At 39.3% G+C, this 23,092-nt stretch overlaps 1 protein-coding gene across 1 annotated transcript in view; it reads left to right on the top strand.

Annotated features, from left to right (window-relative positions):
• LOC124156323 (sodium bicarbonate cotransporter 3) overlaps nt 1–23,092 on the top strand; it is a 621,570-nt gene that overhangs the window by 134,525 nt on the left and 463,953 nt on the right. The window lies entirely within an intron of this gene.

Below are 23,092 nucleotides of genomic sequence, written 5' to 3'. Positions count from 1 at the left end.
TTGAGATATCGGAGCTCTCGAAAGAAATGCTCAGTGACTTCTTCTCCACATTTCACCCCTCTCACAGCGAGTCGTTCCAGGGAAAGCGGCCAGAAATGAATATACCCGAATCTCCTTTCTCTCTCAGGTATTCATTCCCTTGTTGACACTCTGTCGCTAAGAGATTGCGGATCTCGCTGCTTGATCTTCTTTGAGAGGAGGTATTTTTAAATTAAACTCGCTCCAATATTAAATCAGGAGTCATTTAAATAAGGATGCTCTAAAGTCGTTTAACATTTGATTGATATTAATAGAATTAGAGTCAACGTTTTTGCACCGGTAGGGTGTAAGCTCTTAAGAGTTACTGAATATATCATTAATGATGAAAAGACTGGTGAAATTTTCGGTAAATGTTTATTTTTATCTTATCATTTGGCCTAAACTCCAGGAACTTTTGATCATTAATAAATAGAGACACTGGCGGTTCGTGTGTCAAATGCTGGGGGTGGGGGGAACACTTCACCGGGGGGTCAACAGTTTTGAATATTTTAATGATTTTTTAAGGCAATCTATGTATTGAATTTGTGATGCCTTATGTTCCGTTTTACTTAACAAAAATACTTATTTTTCTTAATAAAGCTTCTATAATAAATATACCAATCACTCATTCGATAAAAAAATGTACACCCAATAAATCAACTGGTCACCAAAACAAGGTATTCTGCAACACTGCAACACCAAGTAGACGCCAGATTATACGGCCGCTGGCCGGCAAGGCGATGTCAACTCACTAGATACGTAGCTCTGCGCATGCTCGGGCAGCGTCCCAAGATACCTTAAGGCACAAGCTTAGAAGTGTCATAGCACCAGCAGCCCCCACCACTTCCATACTTCATCCACCATACCATACTTCTCGCGCTATTTTTGCATGTTTTTCCAACATTTTCGATGCATCTGATAGGAAAAACACTTTGGTTAATTAGATGTATTATTATAATTGAATGGGTATTTAATTTTTTTTCCTTTTTCAAATCTTTGGGAGGGACGGCGTCCGAGAGTCCTTATGGGCAAGCCGCCACTGAGTAGAGGTCAAGACAAGAAAAAAATTACTTATCATATAGATAATTTACGTCGTATAATTCTCATTAATTTCTTTCGTAATTATTTACCGCTTCTCTCTTAGCGACTTTCGATTAATGCTTTTCTTGGTACAACGGCTCAAAACCGACTATGAGGTTGCAAGTTTTTTTTTATTATTTTGGATTCATCATGCAAACAATTAAGTATCTATAACGGGTTGCGATGCACATTAATATCTCCAAAACATCAACATTAACGTGCCTGAGACTCACTCGTTGTTTATCGCAATAAGATGTTATATCAGAGTAGCGTTTAGTCCTACTTGGTACCCTCTTGAACTTTTTGTAGCTAATGTAGTAGCTTGGAAATTATTATTGGGTGAAAATATTAAGGGTTGAAAGGAAAATAAGAGAATCACGGATAAAAATTTATCTGTGGTTTGATGTTAACGTAAGTTTTGTAGATTAACATGGAAGTTATCATATTTGGTAGCATTATTAAACGCATGGTGAATAAATTCAAGTCTTATCCTGATTAAATTATTGGTATTAGCGTTAAAATAAATAACTTCTGGAAGTGACGATAGTGAATTTGACCATGTCGCAAAAAAGTTGTATTCGAGGCGGAAGGCAAAAGTGATCAGAAAAGGGGAGTTTAGAGAGGTCAAGGGGTCAGATAATGCCACGCGGGTGGCGGAGTCCCAATGTATGATTGACGCCATGAGCAATAGAGGTAGACAAGGAGGAAGTGATATTTTTGTGGATGAGAAACGATTTTCTCCGTCAAAAGGTTTGGTCACCCTAAAAGCGTTTGGGGTGGCGGTATGGTCCGCTGAGCAGGAGGAAAGAGTATGGGAATTGCCAAGTAGAAAGGGGAGAAGTATTGGTTAAGGGTTTTGTCAGGGAATATGGTGAGGTTTACGATGAATGGACGGGAATTGGTTTGGGAGAAAGGGTTGCTGAGAACGAATGTGAATGTTTGCTGAAAAGGTCACGCGTTGTGTTGCCATAACGAGAGGAATAAAATCTGCTTTCCTCGCGAGTGATTCCCATTTTAGTGACATCCTTTATTATTATTATTTTTAGCAAATGTGTGGCTATTTTTACGAAACGAATGCTTTATTATACACTTCTTTCGCTATGAGAACGCTTTGGCAAATTGGATACTGGCCTCTTTCCGTGGGTTTAAGTGCCCTTATTATCAACTTACGGCGAAAGAACAAGTTTATTTTCCTTGGTTAGGCACCTGGAATACCACGTGACCCATTTAAGACAAACATAACCGTTAGGTGAGATTGCAACAGTAGAGTAAACCTTCAGATGACTTCTTTAATTGATTTCAATTAAATGAAAATTAAAGTAGTAACGTTTCACAGCGATTAAATTCAATGTAAATGTCACATGACATTCTATTTTATTCTCAATCCTATTTTACATCCACTTCAAGATGGCTCTCTCCTTAACAATCATTATTTATCTTTTATCACCATAGCATCGTCTCAAACAAAGAAATAAAATAAATCAAAATAAAAACAAACATGCTCACAAATAAACAAAGCAAACAACAAATTAACTTAAAAACAGAAAATAAACTAAACATATATAAAAGTGATATTGGCCATAAAGACGCATGCATCAGTAGTTGGGATTTACCTCAGTTAATTTTGATTGGAGGCTTGCAGGCTTAGGCGGATACTTTTTAGCAGGAAGTTTAACTGTGCGAGGATTGTGGATCGACAAATAATTAATAGAAAACCAAAAGATATGCTGTTTGTGAAGCACAGCGAGCAAGGAACATGAGGATTGCCATAAAATTTGATGGGCTTAAACTGGAGCAGTTAAATTATAATGTGCACCGCAGCATTGGACAACGGACGCAAGAGCCGGAATGTTACGAAGAAAACTGCTTGAGAAAAATGGTTATCTATTTGTGGCGAAGAATTGATGAGAAGATCATTATGTCAGAGTGTTAAAAAATGCTATAGAAGAGCCTGAATGAGTCTAGCGCTTGACGGTTTGGAAAATTGGGTGCTAAGAAAATCGAATGAGAAAATACTGCGCTCGAGATGTTTATATAGAGAAGATTTGACATGGTGAAGTGGATTTAAAAGAAGAGGAAAGAAGTAGGATTTATTGATGGGAGGATAGTGAATAGGCCAAACTAGGAATTGAATAGAAACTTCCATTTGGGAAGGGGTTCAGCAGGTATGATTCACAAAATGCTTCATATAAATCTATCTAAAGTGGTAGAATATCTTTAATAATAATCGGTTTCAACCTTTGTTGAATGGTTGGTGATTAGCGCCTTGCATGAAAATTGAAACAGCTCATGATATTTAAAATAACAGTGTGTTTCATTTGTTATGGGAAAGCCGACAAAATGGATAATTCTGAGTTCATGAGTTACTTTGTTGTAGTTGTTTGATAACAACTGTGTCTTTAATTTCTCTGATTTATCTTTCAGGAGTAGCAATTATATATGTGGCCATTGTATTACTGTCGATTTTCGAAATATCTCCTTCTGTGTCGATTGTGCCCTATTGCAATGGCTATAAATTAACTAACCGTCGTTCGAAGAATGTTTAAAAACAGCCCTCTCGTTTCCTAATACCTTTTTTGGTACAAATAATAATTTTTTGAGTATTTAAAATTTAGCTTTTTTGCGCGCGATTCTTGGATTCTATAGATTGAAACTTAAAAGGAATCTAAGACTACTCTCAAAAGCAAGAAATCTTCTCCGTGCCCTCCAGCTCTAAAACATTCATGGGCCTAATCAAATAATCCCTCCCACGTTCTCTTGTTGACTAGCTAATCTTCCACGAACGTGCAAAATGCCTTCTCTTTGAAAACAATCGTTTGACTCTTGTCGTTATCACCTTCGTCCCTTTTTTTTCCAAGACGCGCCCAGTTTAGCTCTTTTCGCTCGAACTCACCTTCCAAGCATGAAGACGACTAGTGTTCGTAAAGTCACAATGCCAATGTGTCGGTAAACTTTCGAGTTAACTGGAAACGTCAACTAGACATGTCAATGTTACGTGCTACGATTACGACGCCCCAACAAATGGAAGTTCCCAGTGACGGTTTCTAGGATACGAAAATTTCCCTATATCCTATTTCCAATATTCAAAGAAGAAATAACTGAACAAGTATTCTAAAATCCGAAATAAATCGTGTTTAATGACTGTATTCTTTGATTTCCACACGCAATTGCACCACGAGCGAGGAATGTGAGACTTAAGAGAAAGGAGGGTGGTGAAAAAGTTAAGGAGGTTGAGCAGTACAACTAGTTAGGCAGTACGTTAGACGACTACGGATACAGCAGTAAGGATATTAGGAGGAGCGTTAGCAAAGGAGGCGTTCATGAACAGGAAATCGGTTCCGCGAGGTTATGAGAAGTTCACCTCGTAAGAATTTAAAGAAAAGTTTAGTGAAGAGTCTGACCTTGAGTGTAGCGCTTTACGGTGCAGAAACGTGGACACTTAGGTAGGAGGACGAGAGAAGACTCGAGGTATTCGAGATGTGGGTGTGGCGAAGAATGGAGAAGGTGAAGTGGACGGAGAGGAGGAGGAACGACGAAGCGCTGGACATGGTGAGTGAGGAGAGGCAGCTTTTATATGAGATACGGAGGAGGCAGAAGGTATGGATGGATCGGGGAGGGGATGTTGAAAACTGTTAGAGGGTGGAACGTTGGGTAAACGAGAGAGAGGAAGGAAAAGAATAGGATTTTTAGATAGAATGAAAGGGAGTACGTCTTATTGTGAATGAAGAGGTATGTGCATGATAGAAGGGGAGACTCCCGGAACTCTTCTTAAGCACTCCATGGAAACCTACCTTAATCGGTAGAATACTTTAATAATAATGCTTTGATTGGCCATACAATAATACATTTGATGTAAGTCATGTGTGGTGTAGAACCCGCTAAATCAATTGGAAACAATTTTCTTCCGGGAAACTGCGAAAAGAAAATAACTATAGTAACATTATTTATTTTTCATATATTCATTTAAAGAAATATTTTCATTTTCAGCGTATCATATAGTACTAACAGGGCATTAAATTATTTTTAAAGACATTAAATAATTATGGTTGAACGTAATAATGTTTGATTAAATTTGTCTAAAACAGTTTATCTCAAAATCGTTGAGATTGCGCTATCTTGTGGCTGATACTCGCTCGAAGCTCTCATTTAATTAAGGTCAAAGATATGCATTTTTTAACCAGTTCCAACGACAAGGGCAGGTCAATGGGAAATGATGCATCCTCTTAAATGTCCTTTGGTATCTCCCCGTACCACACGGAGAGTTCATTCATTTCCGGGTGATACCATCCGCGTGTATCTCTGTGACTCTGAATCGTGACTAACGTAAGATGTTACGTCATTTCAACGGCGTGAAATGGACCCACAGCCGATGACTCATCCCGGTCTGATTTCTCTCGTAGGAAGACGAGAGAGTGATTATTGTCGTCCGGAAAAATGCGTCAGGAATGTACAGTGCACCAAAAAGGTCGCTCCCTATTCGATCTATTGTTTTTGTAAATTCGTTTTATCCGGTTACATAACCGATTATCAACCTTTAAAGTTCTTCGAAAAATACACTTTATTTTTGGGGATCATTAGGAGGGTTTAGAGAAAAGAATATACCTCAGGGGGTACTGAACGTGAGATTCTAGTACCCTTGGGTACAGTGGCGTAACTAGGATTATGCTTTGGGGATGGGGGATGAGATTGCCTGGGGTGGCGACTCCCCCTTTCCCCCTTGGGGGGTTCGGGAATATTAAAAAAAAAATGACATGCCAGGATATACATTTTACATCATTTTGGAACTAAAAACTTAACTTTAAGCAGATGCAGTTATTACAAGTGAAAGCTAGGCAATGGTTTTGAATATTTTATTTATATCTCTGATGCTTTGGGGGATCAATTTCCCTCATCCTCCCCCCATAGTTACGCCACTGCTTAGGTCAGTGTCGACGCACAGTGGTTCAAAATCGAAAAAAGGTGGTCGAAATTATTACCGCTCTTATTCGTAGTCACTGTTGTATTATGAAGAAGCTATTTAGAAGAATTTTGTCCGCTGAATACGAATTTGAAGTTATTTTTGTTGTATCTTTGATATTATTGTTTTTAAATGGCCTATTATTTAAACAATTAAATATTAAAAATAGATATTGTATTCAATTATTCATTCAAGGTGAAGATTGATACGCATCAAATAAATCGAGGTATTTTTTCATATCTGTGACTGTTATTTGTTAAATTTAATATTATTTATAAATTATATAAACAATTAAAGTTGACCGTTTTTAAAGCAACGGTAATTTGTGTTCGTATACAATTTTTATCTGTTCAGCCTAAGTTAAATTTTTTATGCATAATCTACGATACTTTAATTTTTATAATGAATTTGCTTAACAATTCAAAATAAATACAATATGGTCAATGCCCTCAAGGCGTAGATGAAAGTCGCATCAGTGACCTTCAAGTTGTTTGGTGAGGTAAGTACAAGGATTGAAAGCAAATATTTAGGCATTCTAACTTTTTCTCTTAATATTTTTTTTCAGTTTAATTAAATTACTGAATATTGTGACTAAGGCTATGGGATATCACATAAATAAGGATATTTATGTTCGTCCCTTTTATCCCTTCCATCGATCACGTAGTTCGACTAATTTCCGACTGAACTCAATATTACTCAAAGCGAAAAATTCACGAAGGATATCTCTAAATAACTCGCACACACTCAAACTTTGTCCTCACTCATGAATTTGTGACTATAGCAAATGCGTTGTTAACGCCTTAGGCGTGACTTAAAATGCCCGTGGTCCTTCTCTCAGCGAATGCGATGCACCGTCTGAGTCCTCTGAATGCCATGCCTCGAGCGTGCGCGGGCGAGACATATCTGCCTGCTTTCTTTCTGTGCTTCTTAATTGCCTTTGTTTGTATGCTCGTATTTTTCGAATATTTTTCCAGCTGATGCCAGGATGCTTGCTCTGAGCAGCGTCTGACGGACGCTCATGGAAGATATTCTTCCACTCACGCCCCGATTTATGTACTTTCTTAGCGATTGTGCGTTCTGTGTGGGGAGCGCTGAATGCTTTTCTCTGTGCATCATTATCATCTGCTTTTCTGGCTCATCGTTTCCTTTCTCTTTCATCGTGGCAATGATAGAGAAGGCATGGACCGTCCAGGCATTGCCACTCATTGGTTCTCGGAACCTCGAAGACCTGCCAGGATCTTATATCTTAATTACGAGGTTTGACTCTTAGGGTTAGGATTTTTTCACGCCTACGTTCCTTTGGTGGTTTTATTTTTTTCGGCCTTGGGTCCCTTCCGTATCTGAATTCCTCCTTAGTTGACCATTCCATATTGGTAGATGGTATGCGGCGACATTGAGGGTAGTCAGAGAGAAAAATATTCCTAGCACACTTTAAACACTTTAGCTTCCACTTTAGCAAACTTAAAGGACAAAGATGAGATCAGGTAAACCTCGTTGAAGAGCAAGAAAACTGCTGCCGGGCGCTACCCTTTTTTTTGGCAATAATAATCATTATCGACCGTGCGACGGCTTCCAGTGAATTAGCGTGCTATGAAATACATTTGAAGAGTCCCCTTTCCCAACGGGTGACGACGAAAGGGTATTCTGGATATTGTGAAAGTTAAAAATCCAAAAATTCTTGAAAAATATGTTGCACAGGCCATAAGTTCGATTATATCCGTCACTATTGCTGTTCTAAAGATTATTTCTGATGAATGTCGAGCCTCACTAAATATCATACGCTGGGGCTACTGGAAAGCCCTAAACGCAGTAAATGAATGAAAAATCTATTATAAATAGATCCCGTATTGCAAGCCAAGTAGCACTATAACATGAAATAAACGTGGCACCTTTCCTCGGAAAACTTCTTGTGCTAGCAATACCGCCACCGGGCGGCGCGCCGCCCGGTCGGCCTGGCGGCTGTCGCCGCAGCGCATTGCACCGTTCAACATAAAACCATCTTGAGGCCAAAGTAGCAAATAGTAGCAAGATTTTTCTTTTGATATAGAATCTATAGACTATATACATTCAATTCGCGTCAAAATTTCCGGGGGGCTCGGAGGTGCCCAAAACGATTTTGCTATTTATATTTAAAAATTCAAGTAAAAATAGCATAAAGTTTAAACATTTTTATTTCCAACTATAAAACTATGGAAATATAAGAAATCACTAGTAGTTGTACACGAAGGTACCAATTTATGCTCTGTATTTTTTTTTAAGTTCATAAATTGTCTGAAACCTTCTTTATATGAAGGTGAACTTCTCTAAAAATTAGTGATTTTACGCGTCAGGCGTTTTTATCCCGGATGACTCATGTTTGACCATTTATACAAACTACAATGAGCCACAAAATAGTCGTAGTACTAGCCAGTATCATAGATCAGATAGTGTAGAATACGAATAGTACCTTCAAAAATTCCTCCAAAAAAGTTGAAAAAATGACTTTCGACCAGCTTTTTCCGATTTTGAACCACTGTGCGACGGTCATAGAAATCATTTTGCACGGAAACTAGTTGAATCCAGCGGGAAATTAGCGTGGGTTTAGTTGATAAAACACTACTTTAAAACTTTTGACAGCTCAGAATTTAAACCATTGATTTCTACTTTTTTCTAGGTTGAATATAGAAAAACCCAACGCAACTATTATCGGGGCATAAACGGTGGAACGCTGAACTGATACATTTTTATTAAATTCTGCCGAAGCTCCATAGGGTCCTGTGATATATCGTTTTGCTCATTGTTTATTCTTCTATAACATTGAATCATAAAAAATTGTTTAAACGTAAGCGTTTAGCTTCTACGGTCGAAAGAGTGAAGAAGAACTCGCGAAAAACTATGAGAACGGTGAAACGGTCGTATTCTTCATCTCGTCACGGGAAAAATATTTGATTGGTACATTAAATTGTAATTTTTATAGAGATAACGACATCTTTTCAGTGAAAATAGCTTTTTGAAATTAAATTTGACTCATTATTTGATTTTTTTTAATGGCCGATAGGTGGTAGTACGTGCGGTTTGTTGCTTTTAGCTCTCTGAAGCGTGGTAGATGGCGTCTAATGTCCGTTAACCCCTTATAAACCATTGTTGCTTCTAAGCAACGTCAACAATGTATAAATTTCAGGAAACATCTAGACTGCGTATTATTTTGTGGTTTAAAACTTAGAGACGAAGTATTTAGCTGCGACGATAATCATGGTTGAGTGCAAAATTTTTAACTTTTCAAAATGAAAAATCTTGAAATATGATTTCTCCCCGAAACAGCTCTAAGTCAGAGAGGGTTAATAAAAAAGTCATAATTTTTCAATTTCAAATTTTTTGATATTATTTTAAAGTTAAATTTTATTTAAATTTTCCTTTTTTTTTTTTGAAAGTTTACTTTTACTATTAGTTGACCTTTCAGCTCGTGGGTTAATGCGTTTTAAGGTTTACCTATAAGTTAAAGAGGACATCTTAAGAATCTCATACATTTCCGCTATTCGGTTTTACGGTTTTTACTCATTGACACGAACGTTCTATTATCTTTGGTGCTCATTTATTGAAATTTAATAGTTCAGATAATTGGTGAAGCGTCGCAAAAACTCCCCAACAACCACATTTAATCATAATTTTTTTCTCTTAAGATTAGTTGTACGTAAAATACATATCATGAAATAGCCGGGAAAATCTTGGAAGTATCAGAGGATTTCTCGACTGCCTTCATTACCAACTTGTTGTCATAATGCCTTCCTTAGTGTATTTAATAGTGTTATACATGCTTACTCTGACTTTATCGCCGTTTTCGCAGCCAGCGTCATTTCCGAGAAACTTTCTCCCCTCGCAGCTCGTTAATTCTAACTCGTGTGACTCATAGCTACCACAAACTGTACACCTCTTTATCTCTGTCTAGGAAGGCGAAGCAATTACTAGTTACCCATATCTTGAAACATGATGGAGACAATCGTCGAGGGCCAAGTGATATGGCAAGAATAAAAAAGGAAATCCTCTAATGTTATACATGGAACATGCAAAGAAGGATGAGATAGAAAATAAATCGTAAATGTGTAAAGATTTGTTGATGGGAGAATAGAGTGGAGAGCTGCGATCATGTAGAACTAATATTCGGTCTGTTGACCAAGGAATATGATGGGCATAATTTAATGAAAAAAACATTTCCTACTCAATGACATGGACCTAAGTTTCTGCGACAGACAATTTCCATTTTATGGAGGAAAATCTTCGACTTTTTGCTAAAAATCGTATTAATTTCTCTAAGTTAAACCTAATAGAGGAACGGTATAGCGTTAGCGTGATGAGTTGAAACTTGTCTGTGTATCATGATCATATCCGTTATTTATAAATATCATTCCTACATCGTTATCGTCATTCGCCAACTTTTAGGGAGGTCAACCGTCAGCTGTTACACACAATATATATTTTTTTCCGTATATCTTACGTCATCGCTAACCACCCAGTCATACTTAATATTATTAAAGTATTCTGCCGAATTAGGTAGGTTTGAATGGAGTATTTAAGAAGTATTCTGGTAGTCCTCGTCCCTTCATGGGATTCCCTCTTCAATTCACTATAAGGCCTACTCACTTTCATTCTATGTAAAAAAAATCTTATTCTCTTCCTTCCTTTCCCTCGTTTACCCAACATTCTACCCTCTAACACTGTTTTCGACAGCCCCTCCCCGCTAAGTACTCGCTCCATCCATTACTTCTGTCTCCTCCGTGTCTCACCTAGAAGCTGGCTCTCCTCACCCACCATATCCAGCACTTCGTCGTTCCTTCTCCTCTGCGTCCACTTCACCCTCTCCATTATTCTCCGCACCTACAACTCGAAAGCCTCCAGTCTTCTCCCGCAAAGCGCTACTCTCCAGATCAGACTCCGCACCAACCTTTTCTTCAAACTCTTACATAACGATCCTCTCATGAGCTCCTCCCTACTCATGAACTCCTGCTTTGATAATGCAGTTATCTTCCTGAGGTACTTACTGCTGTATCCTTTTTCTCTTACATAAGACTTCAAATATAATTTTACCCTTTGAGCGGCAACCTGCAAAGGATCGGAAGATTCAAGGAGTCTAGGAAGTGGTGCCTATAGGAGACAAGTATCGACCAGGTTTACGCGAAGTTGTGCTCTACACTCTCGCTGTGTTTGACCCTTGAGGAGTGCCGCCGTAATGCCCTGCTGATATAGGTCAAAGGTCGGTGCCACGGGAGGGGAAAAGGGAGGTTTGGCTCGCGTAAAGAAAAGTAATGTTTGTAGCAGATGCCGTTGGTTAATACGTTTTGGAGAGGTTGAAAAATTGGAGTGGCGAACTTACCTCACGTCTTAGGGAAATGGGAGTTAATGCAAATAAACCGGGGAATTTACCGGGATAATTTATTTACGCATTATTTTACCATACCACCCAAAAACAGCATTATATTGGTCTATTACATCGGAGCTTATTCAACTTGGGGATAAATGACGTGCGAAGCCTAGGACACTCATTAAATGAAATGTATTCAGGTGTAGACATCCAGCCACTCATACGTCTTAGCCAATAGGGTTAATGGCTTTTCTTATCGAAGATAACTGTTGAATAATAACTTTTGGGCTTTGTCGCCGCGTCAATTTTTGGGTGGCCCCATCGTTTCCCGACCGATTCTGGTCGCTTTCTCAAGGGATTCTGAAGAAGTGGGAATTTAAATTCATATATGTAGGTATCCGTTTCAGATGGTGGGGGGAGGGGAGCGAGAGGTTGGAGGAGTAGGTCGTTGATTGTTTTTGCTGATTACGGGTTGCCAAGTACGGCTAATTTTAAGGCCGGGGTCCCTGTTGAAATTGTTCTTCTCCTCTTTAGATATTTCTATGGCTTCTATGACGAGTCTCTTTTTAAAACCTTTTACTTTGGCAACAATCTTCGCTTCCTTAACCCTTTATAGCCCAATGTTGCTTCTTAGCAACATCAAAAATGTGTAAACTTTCAGCTCTATTTAGGAAATATCTATACTAAATATTATTTTGTAGTGTAAAATTAACGGGATTTTAATAATTGCCTCTTATCACTTCCTTCACCATATCAAATTTACTTTATTATCGTCATATAAACTCAGAATCAGAACTTGTCCCCCAAAAAAATATTTTGCCTAATTTTCCAATTTTCAATAATTTTATTCCTTCCTTTTGTGGAGAGCTCATTCGTTGGGATTGGACAAAATAGCAGGAATAGCAGCGCCACAAATCACGGCTGACTTTTATGAGTGATTCTCGTCTGTGATCGCAATCACAGTTATGAATCACCGTTACTGATGAGTAGCAGTCAGTGATTTAGTCACAGTAACGAAGTGATTTGAATGTCAATTCCGGTCATCACTACCACCACCAACTCAAAATGTTGTCCAGCTGGATGGACCTGCTTCCGATGAGTGTATACATACCACCTCTTCAGCGGAGTTAACCGCAATAAGTTCGTAAGGATTGGCACGCAAAATTAATACCTAAACTTAATCACCTCTACACCTCATTCCCCGAGTGGTGAAAAGTTTATTTTTTAGTTATTAGTGAAATTTATATTGTATCTTTTAAGGGCGTGTTCTTTTACTATTTTATTTTAATTTTCTAATTTTTGGTGAATCGGATGAGATACTTAGGAGACAGAGGGCATTGATGGAGCGAGTATTTAGCGTGGAGGGGATATTTAAAGCAGTGTTAGGGAGTAGAACGTTCATGGTAAACGGAGGGAGGGGAAGGAACAGAATAGGATTTTTAGACAGAATTAAAGGGAGTAGGCTTTATTGTAAAATGAAGAAGGCAGCGCTGGAAGGAAAGGGAGGCTCCCTGAATTCTTCTTAAGTACTCCACTGAAACCTACCTTAATCGGTGAAATACTTTAATAATAATAGTAATGTGATCAATTTAACCTGAGCTGTTAAAGAAATGGTTGCCGAAAAGTTTATGACTAACGCCATCTATCGGGAAAATTCAAAACTGTTTTTCCATATGAAATTTTATTAATTAATAAGTTAACAATGGAAAAAGTACAAATTTATGATTTTTAAATATTTTATTGTCATCTAGAGCAAGTTGTGTACAAAATTTCAACACGATCCGATAAGGGGAAGTGAGTCAAATATCAATTACAAGATTCCTACGGTCAAACAGACGAAGCAAGCGAAGAAAAAGCGCGCAACAAAAAAACGTCCATGAGAGCAGGGGCTCAGAATTAAGGCTTGGGGGGGGGGGGGGGGGGTTGAGGCGTAAAAAATACTTATGTGGTTCGGGGGTATGGAAAACCCACCAGGGTAAGCGGAAGATGGGGGGGGGGCTAGAAATTTTTTTTAAAGATAAATGGTTGAAAATGATGAGTTTTACGACTTAATAAGAGATATTTTATCAATCCTTACACCATTCCATAAGTAATATTAATCCAATTAATTTCTCCGAGCTGCGCCAATGCATTCGAGGTATTTTCGATTAGAATGGTTGAGAATCGGAGCTACTAAATGGGAGCGAGAGTGGTTTTTGAACAACGAACTAGGTTAATTGGAAGGAAGTGGAGGGATTGGAAGGGCCTTTTTGACGGAGTGGGCAGAGATAAGAGGGAAACGTCACGTATGCTGATGGCGCGACGCTGCTGGTGAATATGAAAACAGGATAAACTCGGGTGGCGTCACTTCTGATCCACGCTCCCAATTTCTTGCTCAACCCCTGTAACGCCCCGGTGTTAAAAAAAAATGATACCACGTTGCCCGAAAAGTGGGACGTTTTTTCCGCGCCCAGTTTGTGCCATTAGCTCTCCCCTCTAGACCCCCATGAGGTCGCCCGCTTGTGTGATTCTGATATCCTCCACCAATCCCTTCAAACGGCGATTATAATTGCTGTACGCGGGAGTTATTTTTTTTTATCTCGCCCTGTAGGTGGCATTCATTGATGATTTCCGTGCGAAAATTGTGTTTTTTTCTCCTTCTCTGTTGATTGGTCATCGACCTCACACACTTAGTTTTGAGGCTAGGGTTGTAAAATTAAAATTGGGTATAAGCATCGAAGCTGACTGCTATAAATACTTTTTGCACGGTACATTAGCTCGTACAAGTTAATGTCTAAATCACGAATATTGCAAAAAGAGGATCCTCAAGTCGGCCTCTAAATGTGTTGTCGACCACCGCGGATTTAAATGAGTTTACCAAAGTCGCCATCCGTGTCGCTGACGTTCAAATCGACGCGAGATTCACGGGGAAATAAGGTATATTTGGGGTTAGTAACGGAAATTTGTGCACACGATGTTGCGATCTATCAAATTCATAATTTTTCAATGCTATCCTTCCAATTACAAACATTATACTGCAAATTATTGAAAAAAAGTGGATCGTATTGCATTCATCACCGCGCCGCCGACATTTTTGAAAATTGATTAAAATGCGACCGAAGTGGCAGCAGAAATCAGCCTTCCATGGGATGAAATTAGGTCTCCTCTATGCAGTCCCCTTGTGGTATGGTGGTATTCATCAGAGCTATCCGCGTGAAAACTCTTCTTTTTATCTCTCCATCTCCGTTGACTGATCATTGATCTCATGCAATAGCGATTATATTGGAGGCTAGGCTTGCCAAATCAAATCTGGGTTAACAAGTCGAAGCTGATTGCTTACAAAAGTCTCTTGTTAGGCTCGACTCGCACTATCGTTTTCTATAGTATTTAGACACCCACGTGCACCGTTTTGCTGATGGGACCCGGCTAGTGAAAACTTGGAAGGTTAGCACGTGAAGCAAGCTGCATCCTTCGCCTTTGCATGATTGACATCATTCTGATAACCCTAAAGCAGGAGAAACGATTGTTATTCAGTTAGTACTGATATTTTTAAAACTTCTAGTGCAGTAATTTATCATATACAATATCTGTATGTTCCTCAAGTATGGGAATTTTACCACTGAAAATGAACTGGGTGTAATATTTTTACGGAATTAATACATTACGAAATAAGACGAAGCGGGCGAGAGCGATGTGCCCTGTTACGTTTGGATGAAGAAGCGTGACATTGAATGGACGTTGAATCTATTGGTTATGACAGAACGACAATTTCGTCACTTAATGAAATTATAGAAGGAATATGTCTAAGGTTTCATCTTGTGCTAGCCGTCCCATGCATTACGAAGAGTTGGCCGTAGAAACGTCGCGACGTTTCGACAGTTGCTTCTATTGTAATCTCAAATGGTTATTTGCGATTCAACTTCAAGGACATAGACAGACTTCCATGGAGCCACTCATCCGAAAGGGGTTCTTGCATATACTTATGCTCTGCGACAGCATGCAATTGTACATTAAGATGATATTTATTGCTGGCAAAACTTCCTTCGTCGCGACAGGAATATTATTCGGTAGCTCGTCACCATTCACTTTTTAATCAGCTGATCGCTGGATGTTGGGAAACTTTTATCGTAGCTTCCTCATTTCAGGGTCGACTCTGCACTTCCTGCGCAGTGGTTTATTGCTTTTGGCTCTTTCATACTTCCCCATACCCTCTGTCCCTCTTACGTCATCTGGAATTCTTATCTGCATCTTTCTCCTTTCATACCTGCCTAGCATCATTTCAATTATATTATCGTACTTGCATAATATCCTTGCATAACTGTGGGATCGGTTTGGTATGGCTTCTGGAATGCTGTCTTGCCGTCATGTGGGTCCGGGTTCAAACCCCGGGCGGTGGTGGATATTTTTCAGAGACTGCTTTTTTTATCTCTGCTTGAGTGCTTTGTGTAGGTCACCATCACTACAACAGCACTCCATCCGTCCGATGTGCAGATAAGTCCTGGTCGCCATGGCGCCTTTCGTAAGGAGCAGGCTATTGCTGAAGTCGGGTTTCTCTCCACCCTCTTTTCCTACCCTTCCTAAATGGTTCAAATGACCTCAGCTGTCGGTCGCCTCCTCCAAATACCATACCCTGCTATGCTTGCGTAACCTGTTTTACTTTGTAGTAGCTCTTCCGTGTAATTTAACCCTTTCTAACCCAGAGCTGATTCTGGAAGAAATCAAATTTCAAGATTTTTCATTTTGAAAACTTGAAAATTTTACACTCAATGATAATTATCCTGGCAGCTAAATATTTCGTCATTAAAATGAACACTAAATAATAATAGGTAGTGTAGATATCTCCTAAATAGAGCTGAAACTTTAAACAGTTTTGATGTTGCTTAGAAGCAACATTGTGTTATAAGGGTTAAGAATACCGGGACCAGGCAAGGTGATAACTTCACGGAGTCACCAGCAAGGCATAAAATGTGCGGAATTATGTCGCGGTATACTTACATCAGTCGAGAGCGAACGCCTCTAAGTAGTGTTCAAAGTTCTGTCTTTCCTTTCCGGCGGTGGCGCAGTGTCGCACGACTTGGACTGCTAATCGCATAATACGCTACGTAGTACACACCATCTTTTCCGGTATAGTCCGCAAATTTCCACAAAGGAAAATGAAGCCTCGGTAGTTTAACTGGCTAAAGCACTCGACCGGAAATGGGGGAATTCGGTTTCGAATCCCGGGCAAGGCGAATGATTTTTTCTCAGTGGAATTTTCGCCTCTTCCGTATATTAATGGGGGATCGGGGTAGGTGTATTGGCTGTATTGTTTGCCCATGGGTTCAAATACCGGTATTGCAAGAGATTTTTCAGAGGTTGATCAATCCCTGAGCCGATGTTGTATGAAGGGCACTTGCAAGTTTAGCATACCGTCCGTGAGATGGGACGTGAAGCTGTTGTCCCCCAGTTGTCCCCTTTTGTAGTTAGCTCATGTCGACGCGTAATTTCTCTTCTCCATTTCTTTGCACCCAGCGGGAGGCAGGGAGGGTCAACTGTCCCCCCCCCAGGAAGCGAAAATAAATTTAGTACAAAACAAAAGTTATGAACAAATTTTCCTTTTGAAGAAAAAAATGATATTAGTATGAGACATGGAACTTAAATAAAAATCTTTTTTTTCAAGCAAATAATTATAAAAACTAATAAATTGCTGTCATAATTTTCTTAAAATTTTTGGTTTCATCAATCTTTTCAGTGCAGAAAAAGTTACTACTTCATCGACTACATCAAATTTTGCCCCCCACCTCCCTAGTTTTGATTTTGGGTACGCCCATGCATCTTTGAATGCCATTTCTTCCAGTTGTAAATGGCATGAGGTGCAGTTCGCATCCTCCAAGTATAATCACAGCAATACTGTTTTGGTTAAATTCTTTTCGGGGTTATTACTCTGGGTCATATGGTCCATGTCAGACTTTTAATTAATCCCTTTGAGTTTTTTGTCTACGCAATTCGTTGATCTCTCTAATCCACTTTTCATTCTATTAAATTATTTTTTCCCTGTTTCACTACCAGGAAAAGTTATATTGTCTTTAAATGAGGGATTGATTTTTTTAGACTGTCCAAACTTACCCTGAATGTGTCATATTCACATGTCTATAACTAAGCGTGGGGTGATCCACCCTCACCCATCCAATCCAACCTTGTCAAAATGGAAAAAGATTAAATAACATGGAAGGAGTCGTCCCTACGAATTCCGCCGTTATTTTTATGAACGGAGAAGCCTTTACTATAGCTGATAGCGCGAGGAAAGAATGAAATTTTAAATCATTCTAAATATTTTGTAGTTTATTTCCTTTGTCTTCTTCTCATGATCTATTCTACCGTTTTACGCCGGGAAATGAAGGATATTTTTCACATCTCCTGAGTAAATTTTCTCTCCGAATTTTCTTGGTATCATTTCTCGTGAGAAGAAGGTTGCGATCCTGCAACGCATTTTGTGGTAGTGAAAATAGAGAAAAATTAAGTAATAATGCTCAATCAAAGAAAGAACGGTGAATTATGTCTCTCTTCCGCCCATCCTCTGCGATGAATGGCTGGGTTTCGCTCGCCTAGCTCACGTTTGGAATTATGTTAATCACGTATCGGCCAGTTCAGTTCCTTTTGCTCCGATTGCGATCGGTGAATATCACACGGTTTGTACCATGAATGTTAAAGATTAAAGTACGGTAGACTTCGCCGTCATACCGTTTCTGAAACCGGCTGCAGCGCAGCGCCACCTGTACATGTGAGGCTTCTAACAGACGAATTATAGGTAAACTTACGGACTTCCGTAATAATTTAACCTCCAACAGAAGATAAAGAGGGCCAGCTGAGATGTAAAGCATGGCTGTGTCAGATGGACAATACTTTTAATCGCACGTGGAGAAATATGGGTTATAGAATTCTAACACTGACATTAACAGATTAAAATCAATGACCTACACAATAGATAGATGATTACAGTAACGTTATGAATCAATAAATGGAATTTAAACAATGGATACATCAAAATGCCACCAGCAATGATAATGTGTTACCATTCGGTAAACGCTGAACACCACGAGATACTTACAACAGCCTTGAACAAATTTTTAGCCTTCACTCCGGAAAGTTTGTCCTTTTTATTTGCAGCTTCATATCCCGTAGAGCTCCCAGGGGCTTAATAGGAGCTTTTAACCATTCATCACCGAGATATTACTAAATGGCTCTGCCAATTACAAATATTAGCCCTTAGCCGTCATGCAATAATAAAATAGAAAGAGAAAGTAGAAGAGAATGTCTCGGGGATTGGTTTCTCAGGGACAAATTCGTTAGCTACCAAAGCTGTAAAATAACACTTTAAGAGAATCAAGACACGTGAACGTAATGAGATATCGGATTGGCATAGGCTCTCTTTCGCTCAATCATTGATTCAACCCTTGAGTTGCTATTGGTTGGTGAGGGTAGAGCTCGCGACAGAATAAGACATGGGCGTGTGGATTTCACACGTTTAGGTTAGGGTAGGGGCAGTTCCTTTTCCAAGCCACTCCACCTGCTAAGGATTTTGTTTGAGGGTCTCCGAAGGCTTCACCCGAGTTTTTAGCCCAGGACTTATCGATCAGCTTCAAAGCGCCCCACCCACTAATGTACGTGATTTAGCGAAGTGAAAGTTACGGAATCACACTTGGTGTACTGTGCCTTTGGTGATTTTTTCTTAATCTTCCCTAAATTTTCACGTTAATCTACTCCAAAGCTCGTGCCAAAAATCGTTGCATTTGAATCGTTACTTAAGAGTTACCGTTGCATTTTAGCAATCAAATTTGAAGAATTTGAAATCCACGCACGCTGTTCAAAAGGTAGCTGATTTAGTTAAATTAGCCTCATCCACAAGGGTAAAATTTTTGTTGAACATATTTTTTTTAATGCTTCAAGTGCCCAAAATCAAAAACTATTATTATCACCTTATGCAAAGGTACCGGAAAATAATTAAAATGCTGGTTAAAATTGAGCGGAAGTATTGCCGTATCTTAATTTAACCAATATCATAACGTCTTCCACATCGTGCAGCATATCGTAAAAGATGTTCTCCAGCAATATCCAACACCTCAAATAATTTGCTTTAAACGACATGGGCGTACCAAGTGAGGGGCGGGGGGGGGGAGGCAGCTGCCCCCCCCTTGAAGCAAAAATTGCAAAAGTCTTTAAGAAAAATCAGTATTGAATTGAAATGAAAGTATTCAACAAATCAAGCACACGAAAAGTGATATGTATTAGTATAAGATATGTTACTAAAATAAAACTATTTTTTCAAGGAAATAATCTCATAACCTAATGTCACAACTTGGCCAGTGGCGGCTTGCCCATAAGGACTCTCGGACGCCGCCCCTCCCAAATATTTGAAAAAGTAAAAAAAAATAAATATCCATGAATTTATAATTATATATCTAATTAATCAAAGTGTTTTTTCAGTCACATACATCGAAAGTGTTGGAAAAACACGAAAAGAAAAAGCGCGAGAAGTTCGTATTTGTAGCCGTGGGGCGCTGGCCAGAACGTCCCAATCCATCCCCATGCAGTTATGTGGAGAGTGGTAGTGGTGGGGGCCGCTGGTGCTATGACGCGTCTAACGTTGTGTCTTATGGAACTCTTGGGACGTCGTCCGAAAATGCGCAGAGCGACGTGTGAGTTGACATCGCTGCGCAGGCCGGCGGGCGTACAATCTGGCGTCTACTTGGTGCTGCCACAGAAAAGGGACGTACGGAATCAGAATGGTCACTGTACTGGGTGTAGTTATACGATTTTAATTTTTAATTACTGGTAGGTATTGCTACAGAAAATAAATTATCCCATTATACTTGCGTTTTTTTGGTGTTCGGATTCCGGAACACATAAAATCAACCAGTTAAAGGCCGTATTGATGTAGGAAAACTATTCCCGAGTATTTGCCACAGTTCTATTATGATTACGAATTTCAAGAACCTTGGGGAAACTAATATTATAATGTTTAGGCCTGAACAATGTATTCATATCTTCCCGATGTTTAGAAATGCGGTACCTATTTTTCAGATAAATTTATCAAAAGACCTGCAGTATTAGGAAAATCAGTTAACATTCCCCACTGATTTATAATTTAAGAAATGGGTGCGTGCGTGATAGGGAAGGATTAAACATGATTTAACCCGTAAAACGTGATTTTAAATGGAGTTATTCAATGAATGTCAAGAAGTTCCGCGTACAATGCACCTTTTGTGTGTAGGGTCATCATTTTTCTAGCCATCCTTGTTCTATTAGTTCATGTTCACCTAATTCCTCAGCGGCAGAGAGGTAGCTGTCTGACGGAAAATGTCCCCTTGGGTCTGATTTAAGTGGCTTCGAAGAGTTCATATCAGTGCGGATATCCTTACAGCTCCTATCTGTGGTTCAGAGTCGTCTTCTTTTACGATCTAGAATTTATATTCTATTATATCATGGCAATGATTTCGAAGATATGGTTATTCCAAGTGCGAACCGTTGGCGTTTCGCGTGTTTACCACATATGAATCAGACTCAAGGAGATGGTCCGTGACGTCTGCTTGAATTCCTTTGCTGACCTTAAATTCGTCCCTCAGCTGAATCAGCATTAGTGGACCACGACTTCTATCTCCCTTGAGTCTTCCTTATAGTAACGGCAAGACTCTCGGAAAGAACGGAGTGAAATGAGTTCAGACATCATTTTTGAGGGGTTAACTGTGCTTAATTGCCGATTAAGAAGTTTCTTAGTGCTGTGTGTACATTCAAGAAGACAATTTTGAATTAAGCAACAGTGCTCGTTTTTGTTATAGGGGAAATATAGGGAAAAATTGTCCCCAAATCTGTGTCCAGGCACCTTGTTCTTTTGGTCGTATTTTTCGTCGGCTCATTTTGTGTCGTCCCTTGTTTATTAAGTCCCTTGTTTATTTATAGACTAGTGCCCTTACCATGTGTTCAATCGGAAAGAAATTGTTGTCCGGCGCTGATTTCAACGAACGTGTAATTGATCACTTCGCTGGACAAAAGGAAAGAAGGATGGACTTCTGCAATATAACTAAAGGCATGTGAGTATTTCAGATTTTATTAAAAATGTGTGAGAAATGTTTAATTATTGATTTTAAATCATACTGTATTCAAGAAGCAACGCGTACACAGCAATCAAAGTTTACATCTGCAATAGCAAAGCGCGCGCATTCTAGTAGTGTTTGTTACCTAGTGGAAGTCAGTGACACTCCCCTCCCTCCTCAGGTGTTACAAGTGTCATTGCTACCTAAATCTTTGCAAATGTTGAATGTATTTGACAAATAACGCATTGCGATTGCAAAATGAACAACATAAGTGTATTACGGGCATATCCGCACGAAGAATTTAGGCGCTAAAACCTAAAGTTACGTATTTTCGTTTGTATTTGCAAAATACCGCAGCAAATATATTTTTATTCTTCAAGATCATTGTTTAGTATAATCGAGAGTCCAGACTAAGCCGATCCGTATGACCGAGAGTCTACTGCATTTAGTATTTATTAATCAAGCTTTATTAGGAAAACAAGGTATTTTTGTAGAAATAAACGGAACATATGGCATCACAAAATTTTATTCCTAGATTGCCGTAAAAACTTAATAAAATACACGAAATATTAAAAAACTATGACCCCCGGGGGAGTGCGCCCCCCCCCAGCATTTGTCTCACGAGCCGCCACTGAACTTGGCTTGACCCCACTAACTATGATACTAGGTAAGCTCTTGTTAAACGATGCTGTCGATTTCTTACAATTAATAGGTTTACCACTTTTAATATATTCCGGGTATTTCACCATCCGTGTCTTCTTCATTATCGCTCTCTCTCCCTCTGCCATTGACTCGTGGGGGTAATTCCCGCTCGTTATAATGAATAGTCGAAAGGAGAGGAAATTCCCCCGGGGTAATTTCCAGAAATTGCATCTTCCAAGTTTTTCGCACGCTCTCGAAGATTCCCCCCGAAGCTTCCAGGTATAAACTCCACCGCTCCTTCTAGAAAGGTGGGTGAGAGCCAAGGAAAGAAATAAAAGAAACGCAGGGAGCGTGGGGGACGGCAGACGCCTGTAAAGTTCCCGCGAAATCTTCTTCTCACCGTATTCATTTTTTTATTTTCCAAGTTTCCTCCTCTCTCCGTCTGTTTTCGTCTCTTTTTATTTTCAATTCCAGTGGTGCCAGTGCACGATGGATAGTTACGTAGTATTCTGTACTAATAGACATATATAAAGCATGAACCCTGTTTCGGAAATTTCCTCTTCTGAGCTTGTCATAGTGATATCAACGTTAAAAAATACAAATGGTAATTTCAACATATGTTGAAACCATGGTCGGTAGTTGAGTTTTGATTTGAAGTGTGGAAATTACCATTTGTGGTTTTTATCGTGGATACATCGAATAGATTCATCGATGCATTCATACATCGATTGTATATGTTGTCAAAGTGATTTTCAAAGTTTACATCCGTTGGTTAACATGTAGCAGCAATTGTAACACGTATTTTTCTGGAACTCTCTTCGTCCGGGATGGCTATTGGTCCGACATTCGTCCCGAGACGTGAGGGAAACTTGCAAAACCCCACGTAGACCGCCGTTTGTTTTTTTTTCCTTTTTATTTTTTTTGCGTATATGTATGTGTATATGTGTGTGTGTGTGTCTGTGCTCCCCACCTCCTCAAACCGTGCTCACACGGCCTCTGCTACGTCACGGG

Source organism: Ischnura elegans, chromosome 3 (genome assembly GCF_921293095.1).
Source record: "Ischnura elegans chromosome 3, ioIscEleg1.1, whole genome shotgun sequence".
NCBI classification, from domain to species: Eukaryota; Metazoa; Arthropoda; class Insecta; order Odonata; family Coenagrionidae; genus Ischnura; species Ischnura elegans.
This window is presented reverse-complemented; position numbering and strand designations above follow the sequence as displayed.